Genomic DNA, 19,510 nt, shown 5'->3' with positions numbered 1-19,510 from the left:
CATCCAGAAGTGATCAAGCTACAAGTCTGGGGTGCTATGTACATTATGATGTACTGTATGGCATCACCTTGATGCTCAATGTACTGTATGACATTCCATGGAGTGCTGTCTGTACATTATGGCAGTTACTAGGATGCTGTATGGTGATGATGGGATATAGCCTTTCCTGTATGTGCTGTATTGTCACTAGAATGCTCAATTTAATGTGTCCCAGTCCCTGGAATGATCTATGTACTTTATGGTGGTAATCAAGCTGGTGGTGGTGATTGAGATGCTCTTTGTACTGTACGATGTTTACTGGGATCGCAAGCAAGACCTATGGGGGCCCTATAGCAAAATTTCCAAAGCCACCAGCCCCGGGCAAATTTTGATTGTAAATGACCTAATATCTACCTACTTAGCTGACATGCAGGATTAAATAAATTGTAATTATCATATAGTAAGCATTATAAATGAAAAATATATATAATATAGTCTCTCTAATCCTAAGGGGTCTATGTACTAAGCAGTGATAAGTGAGAGTGAAAAGTGATAACACTGTGATAAGGTGCCAGCCAATCAGCTCCCAACTGTCATTTTTCAAACACAGCCTGTGAGATGACAGTTGGAAGCTGATTGGCTGGCACCTTATCACTTTTCACTGCTTAGTACATAGACCCCTAAATGTTTCTGAAACAACATGGTATATAAGAAGGCTATGATTCACTAATAAATCAGTTAATGAAGAGAGATGGAGGCGGAGCCAGCTGGGCCTTTGGCAGCAGGTGCCCCGCAGCAGCATTCAGAGGCAGCCTGGGCCCCGTACCAGCCCCATTCTCTGCACCTACTGTCTGAGATGTGTTGCTAAATTGGACAGGTGTGTAGGAATATACTGGGTGTTGAATCTCTGTCCAGGTCTCCAGTAGGATTGTGTTAACAATCTGGCCTGGAGTTGAATCCTCCACTTGGACAAGTGTGTACCCATCTTAAGATATGCAGTGTCACATCAGATAAATAATTTGCTTTAGCCACTGATTCTAAATTAAAAACCGCAGGTAAAATGGAGGGAAGGGTAAGGGCGACAGGCCAAAAAATTATTATAAAGTCCTTACCTTAAGATGTTATTCAGATTCTTTTTCTAAAAATGTTGCTGTTCAGGACCTTATTGGGAGATATAATCCAAAGTTCATATCAGTAGTCGTTACCCAAAGTCACCTACATAAAAATGGATCTACGCAGAGGGTATCAATGTAGGACAAAATGTCACCACCAAATGGCTGCCAGTAGCTGGGCCTCCCTTATATAGGGCTGTGACCTGCACTGTGACATCACAATACACGCAGGCAGCAGCTAGACATGGCTGTAGCAGAGATCGGCACTGTGACATCACGATGCACGCAGGCAGCCGCTAGAGATGGCTGCAGCCGAGATCGGCACTGTGACATCACGATGCACGCAGGCAGCCGCTAGAGATGGCTGCAGCCGAGATCGGCACTGTGACCTCACGATGCACGCAGGCAGCCGCTAGAGATGGCTGCAGCCGAGATCGGCACTGTGACCTCACGATGCACGCAGGCAGCCGCTAGAGATGGCTGCAGCCGAGATCGGCACTGTGACCTCACGATGCACGCAGGCAGCCGCTAGAGATGGCTGCAGCCGAGATCGGCACTGTGACCTCACGATGCACGCAGGCAGCCGCTAGAGATGGCTGCAGCCGAAATCGGCACTGTGACCTCACGATGCACGCAGGCAGCCGCTAGAGATGGCTGCAGCCGAGATCGGCACTGTGACCTCACGATGCACGCAGGCAGCCGCTAGAGATGGCTGCAGCCGAGATCGGCACTGTGACATCACGATGCACGCAGGCAGCCGCTAGAGATGGCTGCAGCCGAGATCGGCACTGTGACATCACGATGCACGCAGGCAGCCGCTAGAGATGGCTGCAGCCGAGATCGGCACTGTGACATCACGATGCACGCAGGCAGCAGCTAGAGATGGCTGCAGCCGAGATCGGCACTGTGACATCACGATGCACGCAGGCAGCAGCTAGAGATGGCTGCAGCCGAGATCGGCACTGTGACATCACGATGCACGCAGGCAGCCGCTAGAGATGGCTGCAGCCGAGATCGGCACTGTGACATCACGATGCACGCAGGCAGCCGCTAGAGATGGCTGCAGCCGAGATCGGCACTGTGACATCACGATGCACGCAGGCAGCCGCTAGAGATGGCTGCAGCCGAGATCGGCACTGTGACATCACGATGCACGCAGGCAGCCGCTAGAGATGGCTGCAGCCGAGAACGGCACTGTGACATCACGATGCACGCAGGCAGCAGCTAGAGATGGCTGCAGCCGAGATCGGCACTGTGACATCACGATGCACGCAGGCAGCAGCTAGAGATGGCTGCAGCCGAGATCGGCACTGTGACATCACGATGCACGCAGGCAGCAGCTAGAGATGGCTGCAGCCGAGATCGGCACTGTGACATCACGATGCACGCAGGCAGCAGCTAGAGATGGCTGCAGCCGAGATCGGCACTGTGACATCACGATGCACGCAGGCAGCAGCTAGAGATGGCTGCAGCCGAGATCGGCACTGTGACATCACGATGCACGCAGGCAGCAGCTAGAGATGGCTGCAGCCGAGATCGGCACTGTGACATCACGATGCACGCAGGCAGCAGCTAGAGATGGCTGCAGCCGAGATCGGCACTGTGACATCACGATGCACGCAGGCAGCAGCTAGAGATGGCTGCAGCCGAGATCGGCACTGTGACATCACGATGCACGCAGGCAGCAGCTAGAGATGGCTGCAGCCGAGATCGGCACTGTGACATCACGATGCACGCAGGCAGCAGCTAGAGATGGCTGCAGCCGAGATCGGCACTGTGACATCACGATGCACGCAGGCAGCAGCTAGAGATGGCTGCAGCCGAGATCGGCACTGTGACATCACGATGCACGCAGGCAGCAGCTAGAGATGGCTGCAGCCGAGATCGGCACTGTGACATCACGATGCACGCAGGCAGCAGCTAGAGATGGCTGCAGCCGAGATCGGCACTGTGACATCACGATGCACGCAGGCAGCAGCTAGAGATGGCTGCAGCCGAGATCGGCACTGTGACATCACGATGGACGCAGGCAGCAGCTAGAGATGGCTGCAGCCGAGATCGGCACTGTGACATCACGATGCACGCAGGCAGCAGCTAGAGATGGCTGCAGCCGAGATCGGCACTGTGACATCACGATGCACGCAGGCAGCAGCTAGAGATGGCTGCAGCCGAGATCGGCACTGTGACATCACGATGCACGCAGGCAGCAGCTAGAGATGGCTGCAGCCGAGATCGGCACTGTGACATCACGATGCACGCAGGCAGCAGCTAGAGATGGCTGCAGCCGAGATCGGCACTGTGACATCACGATGCACGCAGGCAGCAGCTAGAGATGGCTGCAGCCGAGATCGGCACTGTGACATCACGATGCACGCAGGCAGCAGCTAGAGATGGCTGCAGCCGAGATCGGCACTGTGACATCACAGTACACGCAGGCAGCAGCTAGAGATGGCTGTAGCTGCGATCGGCACTGTGACATCACAGTACATTCAGGCAGCAGCTAGAGATGGCTGTAGCTGAGATCAGCACTGTGACATCACAGTACACGCAGGCAGCAGCTAGAGATGGCTGTAGCTTGGATCAGCTATGAGCCCAGATACCCTGCAGCAGCACTCTGGTGAAAATAGAGAAGCCGGGGCTCAGGAGATGGCGTTTTACTCAGGGTGCCCGTAGCCGCCGCACTCTCTGCACCTACTATAGCTACGCTCTTGGCTGGGATGCTATTTGTGCTATATGGCAGACACAAAGCTAATCTCTGTATTGTATGGCTGTCAAGTTTGCTGTTTGCTAGCACAACTTATGATTGTTTTGGATCGCCAAATTTGAATGAGGCCACTCTCAGAATTTTTTCCAGGGCCACTTTAAGTTCACAATCCGCCCCTGGAGAGAACCCTGCTGGTGCTGTAGGTCCAGAGGCTGCTCTTGTGCCAGCAATAAAGTGCTGGTCAGTAAACTAAACATAGCAAGAGAAAAGAAAAGGGGTATTACCAGCTATTAGAGTATTCTTACTGGAACAATGACCATCTGGCCTCAATGCTGTTCAGGATGCTGGAAGCTGCTGCACATTGCCGGAAGTTGCCTATTTATCCCCCCCGGATCACTGTATCAGGGATTTTGGAGAGCAAAGTCAATATTTAAAAAAAAAAAAAAACACATTTGCCCTTTGGTGTTCTACTGTGCAGGCAGGGAGTATATCAAAGAACATAAGTGTCCCAAGAAATCTTTAGACTGAAGGTAAAGCTGCAGTATGGCCCAAGGTTTGTAATGTAGGATAAAAACAACTTGTCTGGCCAGATTTACATAGCGTACTTTTCATGCTTCACTTTTATCTGTTCTGTTTCCTTGTTCAGCTCTTTATAGCTCGAAGGTAATTAGTGTTCATAAAAAAAAAGACAAAAACAAAACATCACACGCTTACCCACTTCAGTGCTAAGGACAAGTGGGACTCATCTTTAGCACACAGTATACATTAAAAAGTACTGAATAAAATTCCCACTTGAGGGTATTTTTAGTTTTTTGTGTCTGCTAAAGGGTCCATTTGTCTGACCGGACAAAGGACCTCATTCAGAGGCAGTCGTTAGATGCAAGCGGTCGCTCTGAATGAGGGCGGCCGCTTGCATCTTGTAGTGCCGCTTCTTGGTCGATCGCTAAGCTGTGGGTTACCACCCACAGCTCTAGCGACCGACCAGGGTGATGGTCGCGATGGTCAAGACCATCGCGACCATCTGGGGTTGCGACGAGACCCTTAGGTTGGGTCTCTGCATTCGCAAGCCCCAGGGAGCTTCCTGCTCTGATCGAGCAGGAAGCTCCCCACTGACATCACTGCTGTCGTCAGTGGGGCCGCCCCCAAATGCAAGCGTTCCTTTGGAAATGCCTCAGTTTGGCCGGCCACACCCCCTGCCCGCCTCCCAAACGGGGCGAGCTGTCACTGACCATCGACAGCTCGTCCCCTTTGGTGCGAGACCCCTAGCGCCCGTCGCTAGCCAGGTCTCGCGCATGCCCATGTCGGAGCCGGCTCCGAAGTGCGCATGCCCAGTGGGGGAACATCGACCCGGTTGCGAGCGCTCAGCGTTTCCGCCCGGGTTTGAATGACCCCCAAAGTCTGTGTGTAAATAGGTGTAAACAGTGGAGAAGTACATACAGTCTCTCTTCTGAGACGTTGCCTCCTGAAGCTATCAAAAATTATAGATAACGGTTGCTGGTGTTTGTTGTGTATGTGATTTGCCCATTGTTGGGTCCAGTACTAGGAGACCGTAAACTTCCTGTTTTATATTGTTATATTTCTTCACAACCTGAGAAATGGGATTTGCTAACAATTTTCCCTGCCAGCCTGTTGTCTCACTAAGATATAAGGTTCAATTCTGTGCTGTAAGTTAAAGTTCCACAACTTGAATTAAGTGTGGAAAAGTATGTTTAGATCAACACTGATTTCTCTTAGCTGTACAGAGGGGCAGGATGTCATGGAAAACTGGGGACTAATAGTTGACGTATCCAAACCAAGGAAGAGTGAAGAGGTTGCTGTATGAGAATCAGGAGAACTTTACAGTATAAGGGGTCTATTTACTAAGCAGTGTTAGGAGATAGAGTGGAAAGTGATAAGGTGCCAGACAATCAGCTCCCAACTGTCATCTCACAGTCTGTGTTTGAAAAATGACAGTTGGGAGCTGATTGGCTGGCACCTTATCACTCTGTCTCCTAACACTGCTTAGTAAATAGACTCCTATGTCTGTGATGTTTGTGTGACAAAACGAGGGGTCCCCTAACCCACAGCCATGCGGTCCCTCGTTCCTCACAGTGATTAGCAGCAGCACTGGTCCCAGTCCGGCTGGGACACTAATTGGGGGTTACAGAGAGGGTGGGGCTGAGAAACTAATTGGGAGTCACAGAGAGGGTGGGGGCTGGGAAACTGAGGGGGAGACACAGTGATTATACAGTATAAAGCTTTCTGTCATTAGGGTAAAGAGCAACAGATTTAAAAAGTAAATAAAGTGCACACACTTACCTGATAGTGTTTGGTGGTGTCCCCTCTCCTCTCCACTTCAGGGTCGCATTGGGTCTCCTCCTGCTCCTGTAGTAGCCTGCTCCTCCTCTTCGGCACTTCCAGCTCTTCACAGAAGTTCACACACAGCAGGCAGGATGGCGTGTCACACAGTACCTGTTACTAGATGTCCCGCTGGTCCTCTAGTGTTTGCTGGAAGACCATGGCAAGTGGACACTAGAGGACTAGCGGAGCCTCTAGTGTCATTACTGTTCTTAATGTGGAAAAAATGTCTTCTCTCCGGCGGTGGCCATTTTGGGAAAGACATTTTGTATGGCATCCAAACGGACTGCCAGACCAGTCCACTTGACCATCGGCCCTTCTGGCGTATGCCAGAAGTGCCCGATGGCCAGTCCGGCCCTGCCTGGTCCCGATCACAGACTTCAAATAGGGTAGAAGTGTTAATATGTTGTATAGTTACCCTGTATAGGTTATGTTTGGAATACATAAGTTATAGTGTTACATAGGTAATATGTAATAGATTATTTGGTTATATTGTATTATTATAAGCATAGGGTAAAGGCTGCTGTACCAGGGAATAATGTCCTGCAGCAGACACAGGCACGGTATTACTAATCTACTGGGTAAGATGCTAGTTGTCATGTGATCCACGTTCAGCCATTCAGTAAACAATATCATGTCCGGGGCCCATTGTCTGCTGCCGCCAGAGTATGTGTACTGTCATTTAGAACACAGGGATGAGTACATTAGCAGACGCACTCACCATTGTTAATTGGGAGTCAGAATATAGCTGTTGTCTACATGACCTCAGGGCTCTTACGACGTCGTTCACAGACATATCTGTGTCAGCACAGCCGATGGCCAATATATTGGTGCATCGCGCTGTGTGTACGGCAGAGGCCGCTGGTGACTGACAGCTCAACTGTGCAGGCACATGTAAATGCCAGCCCAGGTTGTGACATCAGTCACCACACATCAGGCCGACAATTGGTAAGCGTATGTACTTACCAATCATCAGAGAGGATGGCAGACCGGCCGGATGGCTGATCCGTCGTCCTAGTGTGTACTCAGCTTAAGATAAACCCCCTCTCCAGGGTGGTCGGAACAATTTTATCCTTGGGGGGGAGCAAAATATATTATTTAATTTTAGATAGATTTAATAGATGTCAACCAGATGCGCACGTGTGGTTGTGTGTGTGTATGTGTGTGTGTGTGGGGGGGGGGGAGAGGGGGGCTGCTCTTGTCACACCTGGGAGGCTTAAAAGCTGCAGCACAGAGATGGCATAGTAGATGGAGAGTTAGGACTGGTGTTGGAATGATGATTCCTACCAGTGAAAGAACATTAGAATCACTGTGCAGAGACTGTGAGGAACCAGCGTGGTCTTCCTTGGAGAATCTGTGGAGGGTCCTGCGATGCTGGTCTGCCGAAAAGTGGGGTGACCGTTAGCAGGACAGGAGATTAGCCATTCCGTTGCCTTTGGAATGAGCCATAACTGGACTGGTTATCCAGTGCTTACGTAGGAAGGTCAGTGTGCCTATTGCTATATTGCTTAATTACAGCCTGATGGGAATAACAGACCACACAGACAGCAGTAGCCGATAGCAGACTCATGCCGATGCTCCGCTGGACATCGGGGCTGGGTTTCCTATTTTTCCTGTGGCTTATATACTTATTGCAGATCATTGCTGACTTAGAAAAAAAAAAATATATATATATATATATATATATATATATATATATATATATATTATATTATATATCATTTCTATTTGGAATAAACAACCAGACTGATCTGGTGCATAACCAGAATAATTTTTAGGAGTGAATTGTTTGATACTTTGTATCATTATTAATACCAACGTAATTGGTTTCAATATTGTCAAGCAAACTATGTATTATATTATAACATGAATTTGCAAAATAATAAGATAATTATTAGAAGTTCTGCCTTTAAACAAGGCGCTTTTTTTCTTGTTCCTGCATTATTGGGTAATCTACAATTCTTATCTTCTATTATGGATTTGAGGATAACTGAATATTTACTAGTGATTGAGATGCCAATGGCCCATTTGCTGTGTAACAAGCTGGATATTTATTAAGACAATGTATCAAAATCTTCTCTTAATAATCTCACTCCATGGAATCATGTCTAAGGCTACTACATCCTTTACCCTCCCTGCAGCTCACCCTTCTGTACATATTGCTGCCTCATTAATTTACTCACCACTTATGAACACACATGAGCTTTTAACTTATCTATACACACTGACAATAACATCTACAACCTGTCGACATAAAAATCTTTTGGACAAATCCAACAATTACTGTATATTTATATCTCTCTCCTGTTGCTTCTATTAGCTGTTGACATATCACCAAATCCAGGCCCACACCCACAACGAGCTATAAATCCAGCTAGCCTCATAAACATTGCGTGCCTCCCTTCACCATCCGAGTCACTAAAATGTGCCTTATGGAATGCACGCTCTGTCTGCAATAAGTGACCACCCATCCATGACCTCTTTATGTCAACTAACCTCAACCTTCTGGCAATAACAGAAACATGGCTTACTCAATCAGACACTGTCTCCCCTGCTGCACTTTCACATGGTGACCTACACTTCTCACACACCTCCAGGCCAGGTAATTGTAAAGGAGGTGGGGTAGGAATATTACTCTCCCAATCTTACACATACACAGTTCTCTCACAGGTACCATCACTCACATTTACATCATTTGAAGTACATTCTATCAGGACTTTCACCCTTTTCTCTCTGCGAGTTGCTGCTATCTATCGGCCGCCTGGGCCACCTCAAAAATGTCTGGAACATGTTTCTGCCTGGCTCCCTCACTTCCTATCCTCAGACATCTCCACCATCATTATGTGTGTTTTCAATATCCCCATTGACAGTCCACAATCTCCTCATGCCTTAAACTACTCTCTTTAACCTCCTCTCTTGGCCTCTCCCAATGGACTGACTCTTCCACTCATCAGGATGTCACTGCCTTGATCTTGTGTTCCCCAGACTATGCTCAGTTTCTGATTTCACTAATGCACCTTTCCCTCTCTCAGATCACAACCTAATCACCTGCACACTCTCCTCCATTACATCAACACCATTGAAATCAACCAAACCTAAAACCCGCAGAAATATTAATGCTATTAACCTTCAACAACTACCTCTCTACAACAGCGACTCTCACCAATTTCTATATTCACTTCTCCTGAGACTGCTGCATCACACCTAATCCAGATTCTAGAAAAAGCCCTAGATGAAGTAGCTCCAGCTACCCATCACACTCCGCATAGACTTAGACGTCAACCATGGCATTCCAACTTAACAAGGCATCTACAAAATCTCTCACGTAAAGTTGAACATCAGTGGCGAAAGTCTCATACTCCAAGAGTCTTCCTCACATATAAAAAAAAAAAAAACTATCTACAACTCTTATCGTACTGCTCTGGACACTACCAAACAAACATATATTCCCAATCTCTAATCTCTGCTCAAGCCTCAAACCCCAAGTGACTTTTTAATACATTTAAACTGCTTCTTACCCCTCCATCACCCAAACCATCTGCTACTATCTGTGCGCAAGATCTTGCTTCCTATTTTAGGGACAAGATTGATAAGATCCAAAATGAAATGGTATGCTCTTCCTCAGCTAATGACCTGCTCAATTCCCTACCTGAACCCTCTGGCACATTCTCTTCATTTGATCTCACAAACGAAGATGAAGTATCTACACTCTTCTCAACCTCCTACTCTATTACCTCTCCTCTAGATCCTATACCCTCACAAATCAGTAAAGCTCTGTCTCCTGTGCTTATCCCAACCCTAACTAAAATCTGTAATCTCTCTCTCTCTACTGGCAACTTTTCATCACTGTTCAAGCATGCAGTGATTTCTCCCATTCAGAAAAAACAAAATTCTGACCCTAATGCTCTCTCAAATTACTGTCCTATCTCCAGGTCCCATGCCCCTCCAAGCTACTTGAGAGACTTGTCTACACCTGCCTCACACACTTTCTTAACTCACACAACTTATTGGACCCACTTCAGCCCGGCTTCCGTTCCCAACACTCCACAGAGACAGCACTGACTAAGGTAGTAAATGATCCTGTCACTGCCAAGGCTAAAGGCCATTACTCACTCCTAATTCTTCTAGATCTCTCTGCTGCTTTTGACACTGTTGACCACTCTATTCACATACAAACACTGCAATCCCTAGGTCTTAAGGACACAGCTCTTTCTTGGTTCTCTTCCTACCTATCCGATTGCTCTTTTACTGTTCATTTTTTTGATTCTGCCTCCTCTTCGCTACTTCTATCAGTTGGAGTACTGCAAGGCTCTGTCTTAGGTCCTTTACTATTCTCAATCTATACCACCTCTCTTGGCAAACTATTCCGCTCTTTAGGATTTCAGTACCATCTGTATGCGGAAGATACTCAAATCTACCTATCCTCCCCAGATTAATCACCATCTGTATTGGTCCGTGTCACTGAATGTACTTCTGCCATTTCATCTTGGATGTCATCTCGCCACCTGAAACTTAATATTTCTAAAACAGAATTAATTATATTTCCACCGGCCAATAACAGTTACCAACCTGATCTCTCCATCATTGTTGTTAACTCGACCATCCACCCTGCCCCTCAAATTCGCTGCCTCGGTGTCATCCTTCACTCTGAACTGTCCTTTGTTCCCCACATTCAATCTGTCTCAAAATCGTGTTACATACATCTAAAAAACATATTCAAAATTCGACCAAATCTCACACAAGACACTGCAAAAACTCGAATCCATGCACTCATTATTTCCCGCATTGACTATTGCGATAGTCTACTTACTGGTCTTCCCAAAAACAGGCTATCGCCATAACAATCCATTATGAATGCAGCTGTGAAGCTTATCTTCCTTGCGAAACATTCATCGTCTGCTGCCCCGCTCTGTCAGTCCCTCCATTGATTGCCGGTTTTCTACCGTATTCTATACAAAATACTTTCACTTACACATAAGGCTATTAACCAAACCACACCACACCAACATACATCTCTTCACTCATCTCAAAATATGTCCCAACCCCTTCGCTCAGCACAAGATCTGCGTCTCTCATCCCCCATGCATTACTTTGCTCCCATTCACGGTTACAGGACTTTCTTCGGGCTGCACCCACTCTATGGAATGCCCTACCTCTCACAATAAGACTTTCCTCTAGTCTCCAATCCTTCAAGCGTTCCCTGAAAACTCACCTCTTCAGGCAAGTTTATCAGATTCCACAACCTCCCATATAACCTTCGTAGCTTCCATGTCTAATTACATCCCCTTTCCACACATAACCTCACGCATTGTCTTTCTCTCACATCCTCATGACATTTGGTCGATATTCCTGTGTGACTGGATCATGCAGCCAACCAAGAAACTGTTCATTCTGGCTGGACCATAATGCAATATATAGCACCTATCCTTGTGTATCAAAGCCTATTTCCCTATAGATTGTAAGCTTGCGAGCAAGGCCTTCCTACGTATAGACCTGTCTGTTATTACCCAGTTTTGTTCTATTAATGTTTACAATTGTAAAGCGCAACAGAATATGCTGCGCTATATAAGAAACTGTTAATAAATAAATTACCTGGAGGTGGAGGAAAAGAGGAACTCTTCTATCGAAACAAATCTAACCATATATATTGTGTATTCTAGGTGTGTTGCTACTGCTTGAGTTCCACATAACATATAGACATTTTAGTTGCGTTGTTTGTGTGGGTGCCTTTGCCCTGAATAAAGGTCTCTTAAGGGGAGAAGGGACAATAGGGAGGTGGGTAAAGTATAACCTAGAGCAGGGGTGGGCAACCAGTCAGAAGCAAAGAGCCCAAAAAATATCTGTCGTCAAGTTGAAGAGACTATCGAAGGCGCGCAGTCAAAAATTGGGCGTGTCCTAGCTGTCAAGGCCACGGCCCAATTGTGCGCACGCCTTTGGTATGACATTCGCAGGAGCATGACCTTGTGTCACACCCACAGAAACAAGCCAGATCCACTTATAATATACAGAAACAAGCCATATCCACATAACATACACAGAAACAAGCCAGATCCACATAACACACACAGAAACAAGCCAGATCCACATAACACACACAGAAACAAGCCAGATCCACATAACACACACAGAAACAAGCCAGATCCACATATAATATACAGAAACAAGCCAGATCCACATAACATACACAGAAACAAGCCAGATCCACATAACATACACAGAAACAAGCCAGATCCACATAACATGCACAGAAACAAGCCAGATCCACATAACATGCACAGAAACAAGCCAGATCCACATAACATGCACAGAAACAAGCCAGATCCACATATCATACACAAAAACATGCCAGATCCACATAACATACACAGAAACAAGCCAGATCCACATAACATACACAGAAACAAGCCAGATCCACATAACATACACAGAAACAAGCCAGATCCACATAACATACACAGAAACAAGCCAGATCCACATAACATACACTGATACAAGCCAGATCCACATAACATACACAGAAACAAGCCAGATCCACATAACATACACAGAAACAAGCCAGATCCACATAATATACATTTAAAATACACATCCACATAAAATACATATTGAAATCCAGAACCACATAAAATACACAGAAAGCCAGTGCCCATTATGCTGTGCCCCATATGCAGTGCCCCCCCCCCCCCGTAATTGTGCCCATTAAGCAATGCCCCCAGTAGTTGTGGCCCTTATGCAATGTCCCCTGTAGCTGTGCCCATTCCCCAGTAGTTGTGCCCATTATGCAATGCCCCCAAGTAGTTGTGCCCCTTCTGCAATGCCCCCAAGTAGTTGTACCCCTTCTGCAATGCCCATTAAGCAATGCTCCCTGTAGTCGTGCCCTCTAAGGTAGTGCCCCCAGTACTAACTCCCTCTCCACGCCCACACCCCTATGAAGAAACTTACCTGTCTTCATGCTGGCACCGCTCCACGCCATCAGGGTTCCAGAGTCCCACCCGTCGCGGCTTGCTGCCACTGCCTGCCGAATCGGACTTGATCCAGCAGGAGCGGTGGCTCATCACATCCCGGGTGACGTCATGACCTCACCCACGCACTGCATTACTGGGAACGCTGGCCTCTGAAGCGATCAGAGGCTTCTTTAGTCTCTGATCGCTTCAGAGACCAGCGTTCTCAGTACCACTGTGGGCATGCCGAGCTGGGAGCCGGAAGGGAGACACAATAGAGCCGCGGGTTGGCCATCTCTGACCTAGAGATTGAAACACTGAAGTAGACCCGAAGGTTGGGCTAGGGCAATGGTTCCCAAACTTGGCCCCCCACACACCCTAACAGTTCAAGGTTTAAGGCTATAACTGTTTGAGCACAGGTGACTTAATTAGTAGCGCATTCATTTTGATTTAACCATCTGTGCTCAACCATGAATATCCTTAAACCCGGGCCTGTTGGGGTGCTGGGAGGACTGGGAACCATTGCGCTGGAGGTATTTGCTGCAGAGGATAAAATGCAGCAATATCATGTTGAGTTTTTGAATTAGTAATCCGTTCTACCTGTAACAACAAAAGTAATAACATTTTCTTTTAGAACATACGGATTAGCAAGAAAAGCTACATACTGTGACATTGTGGCTGTATTGTGTATGTACGGTCTTCTAATACTTTATTTTTTTTTTAAGCAGCTTTCACTTGCTCCATGTGCGGTTATAATAGTGCGAAAGGCTCCTCCTTTCACTGTTGGGGAGAAGTCAGCCACTGAAGCTTTCTATGCCGTGGCGCAGTGATGTCACGGATTTCATCCCAACCAGGCCCTGTCTGTGCAGAGTTTTTAACGTTCTCCCCGTTTATGTCAATTTCTTCTCTCAATCCAAAAACATACTGGTGTGTGAATTGGCTGCTGTAATATGTATCCTTCCTGTGTCTGTGTCTCCATGTGGTAGGGAAAATAGATTGTAAGCTCAGTTTGATCAGGGACGGATGTGAAGGACTGAAATTTTCCTCTGTAAAAGTGCTCCATAATATGTGAGCGCTATATAAATCAGCTAATAATAAATGTGAAGCGACCAATGGCGCCATTTTGCTTTCAGTGTGGTACATGTGGCCGGCCCACTCCAGCAAGTTGTACTCCTATGGAGGGTTGTTACTTTCCGTTGTAGCTTCCGCAGGTGTTGATAGATCCCCACTAGTGGATTTTGGTTTAGAAAAAGTGGACTGGATTTAGTTTTTTGCTTCATTTCAACAACTATTGAAGAACCAAACTTATAGGGGGTGATTCAATGCCAGGTGATGATAAAGCTATTTTTATGTAATGTGCCGTCTGGGAATCGGTATGATTTACCGCCAGACGCAAGTCTGGCGGTTGGAATCCCGACAGCGGCTGCCCGACATGGGTGAAAATCCTGATCGTCCCTAAGGTAAGTATAGACTAACCTAATTCCCTCCCCTAACCCTCCCTTAGGGGTGCCTAACTCTAACCTTCCCCCCAGCGCCTAACCCTAATCCCCCCTCTGTCCTAAACCTAACCCCCCCCTTCCCCGCCCCCTAAACCCCCCTGGGGGGTGCCTAAGCCTAAATCCCCCCGGAGTGCCTAACCCTAACCTCCCGGGGGGTGTCTAACCCTAAAGTCCTCCCAGGAGCCCTAAACCTAACCCTCCCCCTCCCCGCGGCTGGCGCCCGTCATCCCTTCAATCAGGATGCCGATCTCCGGTCTCCCAGCATCGGTAGATTTAGACGCCTGTCATTCAACCCTCTCCGGGATTAAGCAGTCGCAAAGCCGGCTGCCGGGATTAGGTCCGCTGGCTTCCAGACTGCATACCGCTGTCGGAACTGCGTTTGACTGACAACGGCAGCACTTTTTCACTCCAACATCACACAATTAGCCTCCGAACCCCCATTGTTGGAAGAAGTACGCTGACTCCCTCCAGCGGAGAGAGCTGGAGGTCACTAGGACCTTTCGGGAATCTGTTAAGGAGGTCTGACCTCCGACATGCAGTACCAATAGCTGCACACGAGCGGCGCCTCCACTCCCCAGCGTCCATGAAGACAGGTCGGACCCGAAGACTCACCACCAAAGAACCCTACAGTGCCCTGCTGTATGCCCACAAGTACACTATACCACCATCGTTGTAGTGGTAGATGTGCAAGATGAAGCGGTCTGACAAGATCATGAAGAAGCCATGCTAGCCGCACTACAGCTTCTGGTACCCCACCATTCTTACTATTGGGTCACCCAGTCTCTAAGGCAGAGCCAACATCCCCTCCCCCCAACACACTTCATCTCTATCACTTCCTGTTAGCCACCATCTTTGAAACCAGAGAATGATTTGGAATGCAGTGCTGTCTGCTTCACTGATGAAAGCAGCCCCCCAACTCCACATGGAAAGCTCATTCTGTCTGGTTTTTAGGGCAGGGGGTATTCAACATATGGCCCTCCAGCTGCTGTGGAACTAAACATGCCCTAATAACAAAACTGTGGCAGGGAATGCTGGGATAACAAGAGATATGGTAAGAACTTACCTTTGTTATCTCTGTTTCTACGAAGTCCATAGGGTCCACAGGGTGACCTTGGGGTATAGCTGGATCCTGGATCCTCGGGCACCACGGAGTTAAAGCTTTTAGCTGCTCCCAGGATGCACTTGGGTCCAACCTCCCCTATACCCCGCCCCCGAGCCACAGGCACAGGCACCTCAGTTGGTAAGCAGCCCAGGCCGGAGGAGGAGACGAAACAGAGAGAAGGAAGACTGGAACACACAAGAACCATACTCACAGAAATGGGAGACGGAAAACCGGTGACCAGTCACAGAGCCCATATGAAGCCAGGTGCGTCAGGGCGGGTGCCCTGTGGACCCTATGGACTTCGTAGAAACAGAGATAAGGTAAGTTCTTACCATATCTCTTGTTTTCTACTTCAGGGTCCATAGGGGTCCACAGGGTGACCTTGGGGATGTCCCAAAGCAGTCCAACTAAGGGCGGGGACGCTCCTGTGCTGATAGGAGAACCCGGCGCCCAAAGGATGCATCCTGAGAGGCAAAGGTGTCAAACGCATAGAACCTCAAAAAGGTCTGAATGGAAGATCAGGTGGCCGCCTTACAGAGCTGAACAGCAGAGGCGCCACGGCTAGCAGCCCAAGAAGGGCCCACGGACCGAGTGGAATGAGCCTTAACAGAGGCTGGAACAGGTAAACCCTCCTGCATATAAGCCTCAATAATAACAGAACAAAGCCAACTGGCTAGAGTCTGTTTGTTGGCAGGCCAACCCCTCTTGTGAAAACCAAAGAGGATAAACAAAGAATCCGACTTCCTCACAGAACTAGTCCGGTCCACATAAACCTGGAGTGCCCGGACAACGTCTAAGGAAGTCTCCCCAGCCGAAAGATCAGGTGACTGAAAGGCTGGTACAACAATTTCCTGATTAATGTGGAACCTGGAAACCACCTTAGGCAGGAAATCAGGACGAGTGCGAAGCACCGCTCTGTCCTGATGAAAAATCAGAAAAGGGGGACGACAAGAAAGCACCCCCAAATCTGAAACCCTCCTGGCAGAAGCAATTGCCAAGAGGAAAACAGTTTTAAAAGTTAGCCACTTGAGCTCCACTGACTCCAAGGGCTCAAAAGGAGGACCCTGTAAGGCCCGAAGAACCACCGCCAAATCCCACGGGGCCACAGGTGGCACAAAGGGAGGCTGGATTCTCAAAACACCCTGGAAAAAGGTGTGTACGTCCGGCATAGCAGCGATCCTGCGCTGGTGAGCCGCCATGACCGCCATCACCTTGGTAAATACCCTTGGTGCCGTGGAGAGACCAAAGGGTAGAGCCCTGAATTGGTAGTGGTTGTGGAGAATAGCAAACCGCAGAAACCGTTGGTGCGATGTTGCTATAGGCACATGGAGGTAGGCGTCCTGGATATCCAGGGAGACCATATAATCCCCCGGTTCCATCGCCAGTATGATGGAACGCAAAGTTTCCATCCTGAATTTGGGAACCTTGAGAAACCTGTTCAGGGACTTCAAATTGAGGATGGGGCGATGAGAGCCATTGGGTTTCTGCACCAGAAACAGCGTAGAGTAATACCCCATCCCACGTTGAGACTGTGGTACGGGTATAATGACCCCCGCCGTCAGCAAGGCCTCTATGGCTTCCTGAACCTGCAAGGCCTTGGTTTTGTCCTGAGAAGGACTTGTGCAAAAAAACTGGCAAGGCGGCCTGTGCCGAAAAGACAGGGCGTACCCCTGGGAGACCACTTCTCGCACCCAGGCATCCGTGGTGGTATTGTGCCAGCACTGGGCGAATTGAAGAAGTCGGCCTCCCACTCTGCGGTCCCCCAGAGGGAGGCCCGTCCCATCACGCAGAAGGCTTATCTTCTGGCTTGGAAGAAGGGCACCTAGCACTCCAGGCTTGCTTCTTTGGCTTTGAGGCGGTCTTGGGTGCGGACTGCCTCGGGAAGGACTGACCCTTTGCCTTGCCCTGAACCCGAAAGGAACGAAACGCCGAGCTCCGGACCTTAGCAGGTGTAGTAGCTGAAGGGAGGAAGGCTGACTTGGATTTTGCCAGGGTATCTACTATTTTGTCCAGGTCCGGACCAAATAGTAATTCCCCATTAAAAGGTAAGGCCTCCAAGCCTCTCTTTGAATCCGCGTCTGCTCTCCAAGACCGCAACCACAAGGATCTACGAGCAGACACTGCTGCCGCCGAAACCCTAGAGGTCAACAGACTAGCATCCAAAGATGCTTCTCCAATGTAGGAGGCGGCATTTCTCATCTGTCCTAACAACGCCCTCTGGACGTCCGGAGATTCATCCGTAAACGTGTCCTCCAAGGCGTTGGCCCACCCCTCAATGGCCTTGGCCACCCAGGAGATGGCCATGGACGGCCGGGCTACAGCCCCTGAGAGAGAATAAATAGACTTTAGACAAGTCTCCACCTTCCTGTCCGTAGGATCCTTCAGCGAGGATATAGACGGCAATGGCAAAGTAGCACTCCTGATGAGGCGTGTTACATGGGAATCGACTGCAGGCGGAGTTTCCCATTTCTTACAATGCGCTTCCGGGAATGGATAATTGGACGCCAAGCGTTTCTGTGGCAGGAAACGCTTACTGGGCGTCTGCCAGGCCACCGCCATGTGATCAGTCAACTGATCAGACAAGGGGAACGCTGTAGAAGTAACCTTAGCATTTTTAAAACTAGGATACCTTGACTTGGGAGCGGGTGCCTCATCCTCAATCAGAAGAATGGCCTGCACCGCCTTAACCAGAGCCCGCACATTGATGGAAGACTTAGTGTCTACCTCCTGGACTGAGGCATCTGAGGCTGAGTCATCCTGCACCTCACCATCATCCGAGGACCCCTCACAATCCGAAAGATGCGCAGCCTGTGCCATGACTGAGCGTTTAGACGCCCTGGAGGGCACGTCACTGCGCAACATCGACTGAAAAGCCGAAGATGCTGCCGCCAAATCTTGGACAGTGTGGGAAAGCGGATCCACCCAGGGTGGAGGAGCTGTCACAGGAGCCTGAAACGGCACCACAGCCGGCTGTGCCACAGGGGAGGACTGAATATACATTGGCAACCCCGCATAGGGACCAACAGGCTGAGACCCCGGGGGAGCCTGCAATAATTGTGGGACACCTGGGGAATGGGGGATGGCAGGCTGGGGCAACGCCCTAGTAGGGGCGGCAGTCGGGACCGACAGACGGTCCGCGATGGACACCAGCACCTGGGAAAACATCGCCCATGGTGGCTCCTGCGACATGGGAGGTTTAGACGTACCAGGGACCGCCTGGCACCATCCGCACAGGCCGTCCTGTGACAAATCCTCCCTATCCACTCCTGCAGAACAGCGCCTGCAGGAGAACAATGCCGGAGCCCCGGAGTGCTCAATCTCCTCCTCAGACATGACTTAGGAAGAAAACGTGCGCACTCACCAGTGTGCTGAACAACAGCCCACAATATGGCACCGTGTAGCACACAACTGTATGTGACGGACCTCACAAATACGTGATCTATATAAGAGAGGTCAGTAGAAACGCCCTTCCCCCGCACACCTGTAGGGCTTGTAGGAGAAGGAAAGGGATAGGTACAGGCTGACAGTAAGTAGAAAAAAGACACAGACAGGCAGCACTAGCAAAAGTCACATACCATGCAGGAAGATATACTCACTGCACCTTTCCACTACAATCAACCTCCCAGATTCAGTGTCTGGGAGGGCTATAGTGCTGTGTACACTGTCCTTGTCGGGGGAGAGGTACACAGGGGGACCGGTCCGCATGCTCCCTGAGAGTATCCACGCTGCCACTTGAAGAAAATGGCCGCTGGAGACCTCAGAGGAGGAGTGGCCCAAGTAGCTGCCGCTCAGCGACGCCAGACTCCGAGCTGAAAGGCGCGCTGAGCTGAGGGGAG

The sequence above is a fragment of the Taudactylus pleione genome, unplaced genomic scaffold, assembly GCF_031769625.1.
Source record: "Taudactylus pleione unplaced genomic scaffold, aTauple2 ptg000185l, whole genome shotgun sequence".
Taxonomy (NCBI): Eukaryota; Metazoa; Chordata; class Amphibia; order Anura; family Myobatrachidae; genus Taudactylus; species Taudactylus pleione.
The sequence above is the reverse complement of the archived record's forward strand: the minus strand, read 5'-3'. Positions refer to the sequence as shown.